Source organism: Oreochromis niloticus, unplaced genomic scaffold, assembly GCF_001858045.2.
Source record: "Oreochromis niloticus isolate F11D_XX unplaced genomic scaffold, O_niloticus_UMD_NMBU tig00001134_pilon, whole genome shotgun sequence".
Classification (NCBI taxonomy): domain Eukaryota; kingdom Metazoa; phylum Chordata; class Actinopteri; order Cichliformes; family Cichlidae; genus Oreochromis; species Oreochromis niloticus.
Genome location: NW_020327321.1, coordinates 4,463 through 17,034, shown reverse-complemented (window position 1 = coordinate 17,034; position 12,572 = coordinate 4,463). Strand labels below are relative to the sequence as shown.

Here is a 12,572-nt window from a genome sequence, read left to right as displayed (position 1 = left end):
GTCCTGTGCAGTCCCACTGCCATCAGGTAGCAGCTCATAACTGGAGGATTTCTCTGATAGATCAGGAACAGCTTTATACCAGTAGAAGCTCCATCCTGCAGACGGATGTTCAACCTCACAGTTCAGAGTTACTGAGGCTCCAGGACTCAGCCATGATGGAGACACAGTGAGGACAGGACGGGGTTTATCTGTTCAAGAAAGATTTTCTCTCAGTGAACATGTAGTACAGTCTCTGAACAGTGAGCTCAGTTTATACAAAGAATAATAATCTCAGTCTATATGAACAGAAACACATTTTACAAAGTGTTCAAACAGCTTAAAGCAAATATGACTTACTGTCAGAAACTGTCAGTGTGACTGAATCACTCCACTCTGTTGTGTTATGCTGTGAACTTTTCATTCTGCCCTTACAGCGGTAGTTTCCACTGTTGGATGATGAAGCAGATCTAATCCTGTATTCATTTTGATTTGGAGGTTTTATGGTGCTGTTTGTTTCCCACTCATAATCCCACTCAGTGTCTCCTCCATGGATCTCACATCTGACAGTGATCGTCTCTCCTCTGTATATCTCAGACCAGTTTGGATACAGAGTCACAACAGGCCTGTTTGACACTGTTAATGTTCAAGAAAGTACAATAAAAACACATGAATGACAAAAGCTTCAGTTACCATCAGATGTAGTGATTTGTCGAAAGTTACATTTAAACTCACCAGTTGTGACAATCCTGACTGACTCACTGTCCTCTGTGTAGTAAACTGGTTCTCCTCTTCCTCCTCTGCAGCTGTAGAGTCCTCCCTCTGAGACACTGATTAGTCCATTTGTCAAAGCTTCATAAGATTTCCCATCTCTGTACCAGTAGTATTTCCATCCAGATGATGATGATGATGATGATGATGGGCTCACAGAGCAGGTCAGGGTCACACTGCCCCCTACTGGAACAGCTGTCCTATCAGCTCTCAGTTCTGCCTTTGGTTTCGCTGCAGTTCAGTTTAGAACAAGAACATAAAAGTAAAAATGACAGAATCAGAACAATTTAAAGATGGAAAAATGTAAATGATCAAATATCATGAAACGTCAATGCTGAAGATATAACAAACTGTGTCACACATGATTCTATTCTGCATTTTTGTTTTGATGAGAACAGTGACTTTTTAAAATATGTACTTGTGTGTATTTACAGTTAATTACATGTTATGTCCTTGTTTTCTTTACTCAATCTGATGTTGAAGCCTCTGATAGCTAAGATGAGACCTAGTAAGTGTGTTTTATATTCTTTTGCTGTGGAAGCTGACATTTCCTGTCGCACAGATGTCTTTAGGCCACAATAATAAGCACGGTGAACGTCACCACTGCCATTACAGGGAGCAGTTTGGATGTGATTTCCAGCTGAGCTGTTAGGAATGCTGGAATAAGACTTCAGTGTTTGTGTTGCACAACAGGCCAGGTTTATTAGCCGAGTGCAGATCTTGGCAGTGAAATCTGAGACTGTTGAACCTTGATGGTGATCCAAGCCTAGGAGATCTGAACTTCCACTGAAATCTTCTGTTCCTGCTGGATCAACTCATATTCCAGAGATCAGGAAACTGACTCACACTGCTGAACTGTGGTAGGACTCCACCATAATCTCTGTTACTGCGACACACAGAGGACTTAATCCAAGAACTGATTCCACACCAGACTGTGACTGTGAAAGGTTTTCTCTGTAAATCTGTGGACAGCTGATTTTGTGCTTTCAGTGTTGTAATTCCATTCATTGTGTTGGTGTTGTACTGGTAACTCACTGTGTTACTGATTATAACTAACCAGCCACTCTGCAGGTCTAGTGAGTGAACTGAGTCGACTTAAATTGATCAGAGTTTGAAGAGCAGCTGAAAGAAAGCTAGTTAACCCTGTAGGAGCTAACACAGGTTAACTTGTAGTTAACACAGATAAGAGTTCAAACTAACCTGAACTAGACAGAGAGAGATATTTTTACATATTGTTGTTTAATTTTATTTAAATATTTTATTCTGGTTTTCGGATGCATAAATTAATGTAAACTGGAAACTGGTTGTATATTTCTGTGTCTTCTGTTTCCCACCTACAAGTTCAAAGTTCACCCTGGTCCTGGTATGTATTATTGGTTATTGGTTGGTATTTTATTTTTATTTTATTTTGTTTTATCTTTAGTGAAGTATTGAGTTTTCCCATGTACCGTGAATGCACCGCTGCACTGCTCATGTTAACTTTCTTTCACTGCAGCTGTCTGCACGCAGCAAGGTGACTTTCTCTGTATATTGCACTGTGTTAAAAGGGTAAAAGAACTCCATGAACGTAGTTTTGAGCACTGATTTTGTTTTGCAGATGTACGAAACTGCTGTGGTGGGGTGGCTGTAGCTCAGGAGTTAGAGCGGGTCAGCTGCTGATCGGAGGTTGGTGGTTCGATCCCTGGCTCCCCTAGTTTGCATGCCAAATATCCTTGGGCAAGATACTTATGGCGTATGAATGCGTATGATTGATAGTTAGAAAGCACTTAACGTATAGATAGTAGTGCTTGTGTGAATGGGTGTGTTGTATAGAGCACTTTGAGAACTCCAGGAGAGTAGAAAGAACCAGTCCATTCACCATGTGGAACTTGCAATCCTGTAACGTGTTGAGCTACAGAGTTAATGTATTGTGTGAGAAATACATGAACTCTGGTGAGTCTCGAATTGTGCAAATTAAATTGTGATTCATAGTAGAGATGGACCGATCCGATATTACGTATTGGTATCGGTCCCATACTGATGTAAATTACTGGATCGGATATCGGAGAGAAATAAAAAATGTAATCCGATCCATTAAATATCAAAAAAGCACCTCACAAAACTTGCGACATGGCGTAACTCGCCTCATAACCGTAGCACGTCGGAGCAGTGTGCTCATGTGATAGAGCGGCTGTGTGTATTTGTAGCCTCGCTACCAAACCAGCATTTCATCTCCGAGGAAGTTATCCCAGAGAGAAGTAAAGCAAGTGTGTAAGTTCATCTCTGAATGTTTGTAAAGCATTCCCACGTTAAGCTTAACAACCGATATATGGAGTGACTGCCTCTCTCTCCCCTCCCTTCGTGCTGCTACTTCAATCATGAAACTGATTAATGATCAGCTGATCGGCTTTTCTGTCGCGAGTCCGTCTCTCTTGTTTGTTTATTGCTCACTTTGCACCAGAAAGAGGAAACCAGCGGCTGAACAACAGCAGCACGTTTAAGCTTGATAAGCTGTTGTTAGAATTTATTTAATATTACTTTCTACACCAGGATCCTTTTCTACGTAGCTGACGGCTGGTAACTGTGCAGGGGCGGGTCTAGCAAAGTTTAGCCACGGGGCCGATAGGGCATCAACAGGGAAAAGGGGGCACAAAGACATACTTTTCTTTCTTATTCTCATTTAAAATGTCTAGCTTTTAATAAATAATTATCCGAATCTTACACCCAAAGTTTTAATCTGATGTAAAATGTATAGAAGTCCATTACTGTATATAGTAACTGTTAAGTCTAATATACCCTAGTAAGCTATAGTACTTTTTCCTTTGGGAAGATACCATCTGTGCAGTCTGCAATTCTGTTGAAGAAAGATGTTGAATCTATTTAATTATTCTTGAAAAATAATTGATTTCTGTGCATTTTTTTTCACATCAAATTCACAGTCCCGTTTCTAACTTTATAAAACAGCTTCTATGTGATTGTAGAAGCTGTTAACGATGTCTTAGATGTGTTAGCCCTGTGAAAAGTATGCTAGTGTACCCACATGTGCTACCTTTGCAGGCACAAGTGTTGCATTTTGAGGAGAATTTGATTTTGAGGAAAGAAAAGGTAAATTTGAGTGAACAAAATTAATTGCTGCGTGCAAAAATGTATTTCAGTGTTTGCAATTATACACACACACACACACACACACACAATAGCAGCCCCCTTTTGCTCTGTTTTTGCATTTGCGTTTGCTCGCAATGTGTTGCTTACGCTTCTCAACATTTCTGCCCCTGTGCGTTCAACTCTTTCTGTACTCCGATATATTTGTGCCACAAAACCAGCCAATCACAGACTTGGATGCAAATATTCTGATTGGCTGTTTTGTTCTTCAATCAGCTCGAAATAACGAAATGCAATATCCCAGAATGCATTTCGTCCAAAACTCAAACGAGGCAGTGAAATATTACTCTTTCTGGATCACAAAACAAACTTTTGAGATATTTTCAGGCGAGAATGTTGCTGTGTAAACTTCAAACATCTGCTCGATTTATTAAGACGTCACATATTTGCAACAGTGCTCTAACGTTTTCAGAGATGCCTGTTACCCACCAGCTGACCGGCTGGTCAAGGCTCCCGGCACATCGTTTTTTGTAGCTCATTCCCAGTCAATATTTTAAACTCCGCCACTCTGCGTTCTTCCGCCACTGCCTCGTTTGAGTTTGGATGAAATGCATTCTGGGATATTTGCCTGGGTTTAGCTACAGCAGCTAGTGAGCTGATTGGAGACCAAAACAGCCAATCAGAATTTTTTGCATCCAAGTCTGTGATTGGTTGGTTTTGTGGCACAAATATAAAAGCAGGGGTAGAAATGTTGAGAGCGCAAGCAACACATTGCAAGCAGGTCCGCGATCCAAGCAAGAGCAAATGCAAAAACTGAGCGAGAAGGGCTGCTGTTGTGTGTGTATATGGACAATTGCAAAATTATGGATATGGATAATTGCAAACACTGAAATGAAGCAGCAATAAATCTTTGTTCATTCAAATTTAGCTTATCTTGGCTCAAAATAAATTTCTCTTCCAAATGCAACACTTGCAAAAATCTTTTATACGTGCGCTTAAAATAGTGGCACAAAAATAACGGCATAGCTTACATGTGAGGTTTTAACTAACTCACCATTTGAAACACTTTTTATGGTTTATTCGATTTGCACTGAAATGTATTTTTGTCGTTGGTATATTGGTATTGGCCAGTAGGGATGGGTACTGATATGGGTTCTGACAAAAAAATTAAAATATTTACGTTTAAGCACCGGCAGGTTTCAAAAGTAAAGGTTTGGCACCGGATAAAACCTAAATGATACCCATCCCTATTGGCCAGTAAGAACTGTATAGATGATATCTAAAGAAAAAATATAACACTTAGAGGAATTTGATTTTACTCTTTTTTTAATTCATACAAATGAGATACAGGGAAAATTAGTCGGTAGCAAGGCCTTTTTTAGCCAATTTCTGGGGGTGCTGAAGCAAAATTTCCTTTTCCTTTTTTTGTTGTTTTTTTACAATATTTGCTGTTTGTGTGACACACTACTAAAAATATAAAAACCATACAGTACTTGGTTGAAACGTAATATTTTAACAACAAAAGTATAGATACCCCCCCTCTCCCAAAATGGTTTGTTCCAGCTCGCCTCTCCCCTACTCTGACTCTAGCGCCCTTTCTGCCAAACCGATGGTGGCTGAGACGCAGCGGAGCGGAGGTGTGAGTGTCTGGCTTAAAACAGGACATATTAGCTGCATTTAACCATCAGTTACTCTTTATATAGTTGGTAGGAGTCAGACCATGTTTCTTTTTAGCTGAAAAACCTTACACCAGGTAACCTGCAGTGTTGAAAACGTGTTTCCCGACGATGTTTGCTACCCTACAATCCGTCCTGCTCTGTAGTAAAATCAGCGACATTTGACCGTCCTGCTGCTCCCATTGAAATGTGTACAGCCTATTTAAAATCTAAAAATTGTCTGTATCCTACTGTTGTTACCACTGTCCTGTTTGAAATGGATACTAACTAGCTAACTGACTGGGTGCCCATTAACCTTATAACTCCTGGTGTGTGTGTGTGTGTGTGTGTGTGTGTGTGTGTGTGTACAGAGAGACAGCCAGGTTCATAGGCTCTCTTATGATATCGGGCTCTCTATTGTTTTGGGTCCACGTGCGCTCTCGTGACCAGCGCTCCCGTACCTGCGCTCAACGCAGGGTCACGTAGCCGCTCTCTAAGGCCTTCTGTACTCACTGTTCGTGTTGTTTTCGTTCACGGGAAGAGTCTCGGTATCCCGTCAATCGCCATCCATCCCGAGGGGAGCCCAGACGCAAACTTCCCGGCCTGGTGACAAAGTAGCACCAGGGCTTTCCGTCAATCACGTTGCGGTGGCGTCCTCTCCCTCTCCTCGCGGTGGATGTGATGTTTTAGGCTCCGGCTCGGAGGACCAAATAAATGTTGGGTCTAAAGTCAGACCCCGCTGACTCCAGGACTTATTCCCGTGAAAGAAAAACAAGGCAACAGCGATCGATCGTTTTCACTTGCAAGGGAGGTATCATCTGTGTCTAACACGAAAATGACCCCGACTCTGACCTCCTCCTGCTGCCTTTTTATTGCGAGACAGTTCACACAAAACACGTCATAGCAAAGTAACGCCCAATTGGTTCTAAGACATAGGCATTGTATGTATATGTGTGAACTTCTGTATGTAAGTAAGAATGTGTATGTGTGTGTGTGTGTGTGTGTGTGTGTGTGTGTACAGAGAGACAGCCAGGTTCATAATGGATATTAGGACGTTTTCAACAAAAAAAGGAGCCACATTCAGGTACAAGTGTAAAATCAAATGATCCATCAATAAAGGATAATGTTGGATCAGTGTTTCAATATTTATATCTTTTATTAGATGTTCATGTGGTTTGGTTATTTGCCTTTTGGTTGAAAGTACACTGAGAGAGGACTTCTTGTTAAGGATCTTAATAGTATTTTTTTCATATTAATGTAATTTTTTAATCTAATTGAATCTATTTGTGTATGATTGTCAGTCCAAAGAGGGAGAGAGGAAAGAGGAGAACGTGAGGAGAAAGTACAAGGTCAGGAAGAACCAGGTAAGAAAACAGACAGGGAACAGTGACAGCAAAACAGAAACTGTTAAACTGATGAAGAGAAAAAACCTGATTTTACTCACACAATCTGGAAGTTGTGTTCTCCTGATATTAAAGCTGTTATACAGAATCTGCAAAACAAACTGTGTTGAAACATTTTTTGAACATAACATTATCATTGATTGGGGAGATTAAAATTAATGATATATTTTTATGTGGTTCAGCCACAACTCTACTAAAACCTCAGGTAATAATAGATTGGGCCAACTTTTGGACCATCCAGTTGTCTGAGTGACTGCCGCAGTACGTACATCAAATTTGTGCACTATCAGAAAGTGCCAAACGGAGCCCTGGTGGAGTGAGGAGCTGTAAAGAGAAGCAGATGCTCTGTTTATATTCTAAAGATGTTTTAAGCTTGTTTCAAAGATTCTGTACAGCAGCTTTAAATGTTTTCCACAAGCACACATACACTTATCAGTGTTTCTTAAACTTTTTACAGTGTGTACCACCTGAGAAAAATGTCAAGCTCTCCCAAGTATCACTATGAAAGCATGAAACTCATAAATCTTACAACACAATATTAGTATTAGTAAATTAGTCAAATTAATATCTGCAGTAAAGATTTCTTTCATACATTGTATACATTGTACCACAGGCAAAGTTGCCCCAATTTTTATAATTTTTTTTAATCAACATTTTGTACATTTCAAGGACTCTTCTGTTTTTGGAGTGTATTTTTATGTGTCTGTATTACATTAAACATAAACATTAAAAGTGAATCTCTGTCCAAAACATGCAGTCAGTTTTCTTTTTACTCACTGTAAGCATCATTCATTATTCTCCCAGTAATTAAGGTTAGAAATTTGCAGACTTGCACAGAGATGGTAAAATTATTATGATGAAAATGGAGACGAAGCTAACAGACGACGAGGACAAGGAAGCACCAAGGAGACAGTCAGAGAGAACTCGAAAATAGCGAGCTAACTTCCTGCTAACTTCTAACTTTGTTAAATTTAATACATTTTGTTTTCATCAATGGCTGGATGTTAAACGTAACTGTTACACCTGGTAAAGCAGTAACACTGATCATTTTATTAAAGATGATACAATTTAGACAGTTTTAACTCTCAGTGATGCTGCAGGGTTCGTTTGACTTTGGGACCTGAAGTGGACGGAGGTTTGGAACCAGATTATTCTGCGAGGCTCCTGACTACGGCAGTAATGCTCCGACAATCCACCAAGCAATGCGGCTTCGTAGCTTACCATTTTTTGATAGATTTTTGAGCGCTGTGGACCACATAAAATCGGTTCGAGGTCAGTAAGCACAGCCAGAATTCATATATAAGGCGCACTGTTGATTTCTGAGAAAATTAAAGGATTTTAATAGTGTGTAAAATACAGTATACAGAAGAAAATAATATATCGCGATATATTTAACGTTACCGCACATGCTTCAAATTATACCATGATATGGATTTTTGGCCATATCGCCCAGTCCTAACCTGAATTAACAGACCAGCGTGTTCTGACAAACCATCCTACTTTGACAAACCGTCCTACCGTAAGTAGTTTATGCACATTTCTGCTGTCACAGAGTAATTCCAGCACAATTTAAGTTGGTATGACGGTTTGCCACTTAACTTTGCCCATCAGAGTATGCTTGTAGCTCATAATTATAAAGCTAGGACGGTTTGGCACTTCATTTTACCCGTCAGAGTATTTTTCTGGCTAATATTCACAAAGGCAGGATGGTTCACCACTTAATTTCGTGTTGTGCGCATGCGCAGAAACAAGGATGGTAGGATGGTTTGTCAGGTAGGATGGATTCCCAGAACACCGCGTCCAATAAAATGAGTCCATATTGTCGTCTGCAGTTCATAGTTCATTAAGTGAAAAACATGCAGTGTGTGTTGTTCATGAGACCAGACTCTTTAACTCAAACCTGAAACCTCTAAGATTCATTTCAATAATGGACAACATGTACGGCTCAAATTGTGGTCATAAGTATTTTGTACTTGTAAATCAAATCCGTATTTGTGAACTGAGTTTGGTTTTGTAACCTTGTAAATCAAAATATGTGAAAATTGTATGTTTGTGCATCTACAGATGAGAATGTGTGTGTGTGTGTGTGTGTGTGTGTGTGTGTGTGTGTGTGAAAAAGATTTGTGTTTGTATAAAAATATTTACACGAGTTACAATTTTTTGTTTAGGTCTGCTTCCTGATACAAAGCAAAAACTATTTGTGATTTTATACTACACACAGTAATTTTGACCTGATTTTTCTTCCTTTCAGCTGATTGGTTAATGTCATATCAATCACAAATGTAACGATCCAATCAGAAAACAGATGGGTTTGGCTGCTTGGGGTGCTTTACTGAGCTTCAGGTCCTGGAAGGCTAATACAGTTTAGTGATGTGCGATACCACTGATTTCCTTTCCGATCTGATACCAAGTAAAATTCAGGGTGGTATCGACGATACTGATCCGATACTGATAGTTTGTACAAAAACTTAATGTTTCATTGTATTTCATAATACAATATTTAATTGTATTATGTAATTGAAATCATATACCTTCATAATGATTACAGGACGTCAGACTACTTGTACTTATTGCTTAATATTGCAGAATAATCACATAGAAATAAAAAAAACTTGAAGTTGTGCTATTTGAGCATGTTGCTGCCTGAAGCACTAAAGGACTCCGCGAGAGACGTCTGTCTCGCCCTAGCAGCACCTGTCCCTCTCCTCCTCTTCAGTTTGCCTCAACATACGCTCTTAATATTCTGTGATATGATTTACTCTGATGTGTTTGACGAGGTTAGTGGTGTTACCACAAAACCTCACTGTCTTGCCACATGTATCAAATACTGCATCTTGGCTTTTTGTGGAGGTAAAATACGTCCACACATCACTTTGTTTATGAACAGCCATTGTTGTGAGTGCACACGCCAGAGGCTGCAACGCATTTATACAGCCGTATTTTGCATATGACTATGAAAGGCACAAGAGGAAGTAGTTCCTCCCAATTTAGACAATCCGAATGATATAGTTTGTTTCCACTGTGTTCCTGTTAATGATAAACTACAAATTTACTCCGAAGTACTAAAATATTTTAATATGAGAATCGATTTTAGAACATAAATTACAGGTATCAGAAGAAATGATATTTCAATATCGATCCACACACCACTAATAAAGTTTAAAGCTGGAGGATCTCTCTATAAATATCCCATTCAAGCTAGGTCCATTAACTTTCGATAGCTGTTGAAATGATAAGTTGTGGTATGTCAGTGGTTAGAAATACCATTATTATTTTAGGATTAGTTTAACACAAAGTCAGTGCTGACTTTGTGTTAAGGTTAGAAACATTGCTGTGAGTCACAGTGCGCAGCATACAGGACTTTTCACAGCAGACGCCGCATGCGCTACTAATGCTAAATGCTAACTAAAAGCAAAGGATCCAGAATTTGTTGTGCTGCCACTGAGCTCTACCTGTACTAAATGCTCCTTGTAGTTTCTATCTCTGACTTTATGTCCTCTACTAGAGTTTGTGGTGTTTTATCTTTAATTGTTTAATAAAACATGTATCACTAATTCATAACGAAGAAAGCTTTGTAACTCTCCCACTAGTAAGACAGCACTGCTTTCCCCCCGAGGTCCGCAGCACTGTTGAAAAGGCTCTGGAGGTCCCTGTGTAAGCACGTAAACCTGTGACACAAAAATCACCGAACTGGGACAAACACAGACTGTTTTCCTGTTCTGTAGAGCTGCACAGCAGAGAAGTTACTCTGATATGTTTTTTATCTTCACTGTGAGTGAAAAGTTGTTTTTCACGTTTTTTTTTGGTGTCAAACTGAAACCAAAATATTTTAGTGAGCAGCACAAAAGAATCAGCTACAAATCTGCAAGAAAGTGAGAGTTTTCACTTATTTTAACAAACGAATTATCTGTACAGAACATCTCCAACTTACATGATACAGTCAGTCCATTAATTTTACTCCAATATGTTAAAAATAGTCCCTTCTGCCCGGCAGCTGTATCCTCCACTGTCAGATTCAGTAACTGTGATGATTCTGTATTCACTGGATGTTGGAGGTGTGTTTAACTTTACTGTATGATTACTGTATGTTGTTATAATTATTAAACGCTGTTTATGTACTTTGGATACAAGATTAAAACAAACCTGTAGTGTTGTTGAAATACAAAGTATTTTGTTGTGTTTTTGGATGAAACATTGTGCAGTATAAATTAAAATGAGTGAATGTGTCCAACTTACATACTACAGTTAATGCGTCACTCCACTTCGTCCAGTAAAAGCTTCTTTTACCCCGGCAGCTGTATCTCCACTGTCAGACTCAGTAACTGTGATTCTGTATTCACTGGATGTTGGAGGTGTGTTTAACTTGGCTGGTCTCCATTCATACGTCCACTGAGCTCCTTCACCTCCTGAATCTCACATCTGACAGTGACTGTCTCACCGCTGTATATCTGAGGCCAGGTGGCTGCAGGGTCACAGTGGGCTTAACGGGAACTGTTCACATAAGAATGATCCAGTTAGGAGAGAAACATAAAAACTCTGCTCTTTATAACATAAGAGTGGAGTCATTGCAAACAGCTGATTCACAGAGAACAAGTTAAACATTTAGAAAGTCACAACATAAAAATTTCAACTGTAACACAATATTTTCAGTAAAATGTAAAGGTAAAGTCTTTACTTTGCACATTTTTTGTTTTAGATTCCAAAAAATTACAGATTATTTTTCATGAGTTGACAGCAGATTAAGAAGACTGGAAGAAATTATCATGTGAGAATTGTTACGGCACTAGCAGGGACGCCTCCTGAGGTTGTCTGTGTGGGCGTGTCCGACCATCTCTCCTGCCTTAGCTCGTCCGGGATATTTGAAAAGGGAGCTTCAAGTTGGATTTGATTATCTTGCTTTGTCACCTTTTTGAGAACCACAACTTCCCAGTTAAGTTAGGTGAGTGTCCAGCTGAGCTTCACTTTAAGTTCTTCCTTCGGCCACTCTTTTATTATTTTGCCTTTCTTATCTTTGGAGTAATCCTGGCGGGGATAAGTTCCCTGTTGGGGTAGGCAATTCAGGGCTCCGGTCGCTGAAGCTTTGCCTTTCAAGTCGCCTCGAGCCCAGCACGCTCCAGAAGATAGGTAGGTAGAGTTTGGTGTGCTTAGGAACTGGGTAGTTGTATTTGTTAATGTGTATGCAGCAGAGGTGAGTTGGTCAGTTAAAGTAAGTTGTGTAGTTCACCATTAATGGGTTAATTATTGGGTAGTCTCTGAGTGAGTTGGCAGAGGGGTGTGGTTGTGTCTTAATTAGGGTGTGTTTTCTAACCCTTCTCCGGCCCAAAATGGATGATACAGCTATCAGTACAGGTGTCTAGAAGCTCGTTTGTAAGCAATAACATTCACCTGGTTCCAGTTTTCTGTGAATCCAGTGTTGAGAGCTTCTTCAGTGTGTTTGAAAGCATAGCAGCTGCATTATAGTGGCCTCAAGACGTGTGGGGGGTGATGTTGCTGTGTAAATTCACAGGTAAGGCTCAGGAAGCTTGTTCTGGTCTGTAGGCAGGACGGCCTAGTTTATGAAAAGATTAAAAGTGCCGTCCTCCAAGCTACGAACTTGTACTGAAGCCTATAGGCAGCATTTTCGAGGTTTGGAGTTGGCAGGTCAGTCCTATCTTGACTTCGCTAGGAACAAGGCGAAGCTTTTTGA

General features: G+C 39.8%; 1 long non-coding RNA gene across 1 annotated transcript; it reads right to left on the bottom strand.

Annotated features, from left to right (window-relative positions):
- Nucleotides 1-426: 426 nt before the first annotated feature.
- LOC112844744 (uncharacterized) lies at nucleotides 427-11,304 on the bottom strand. The gene is made up of 3 exons (XR_003217489.1): nucleotides 11,123-11,304; nucleotides 712-978; nucleotides 427-612 (listed from the first exon to the last, which is right to left on the bottom strand). It is a non-coding gene; the product is annotated as an uncharacterized LOC112844744 (long non-coding RNA).
- Nucleotides 11,305-12,572: the final 1,268 nt, after the last annotated feature.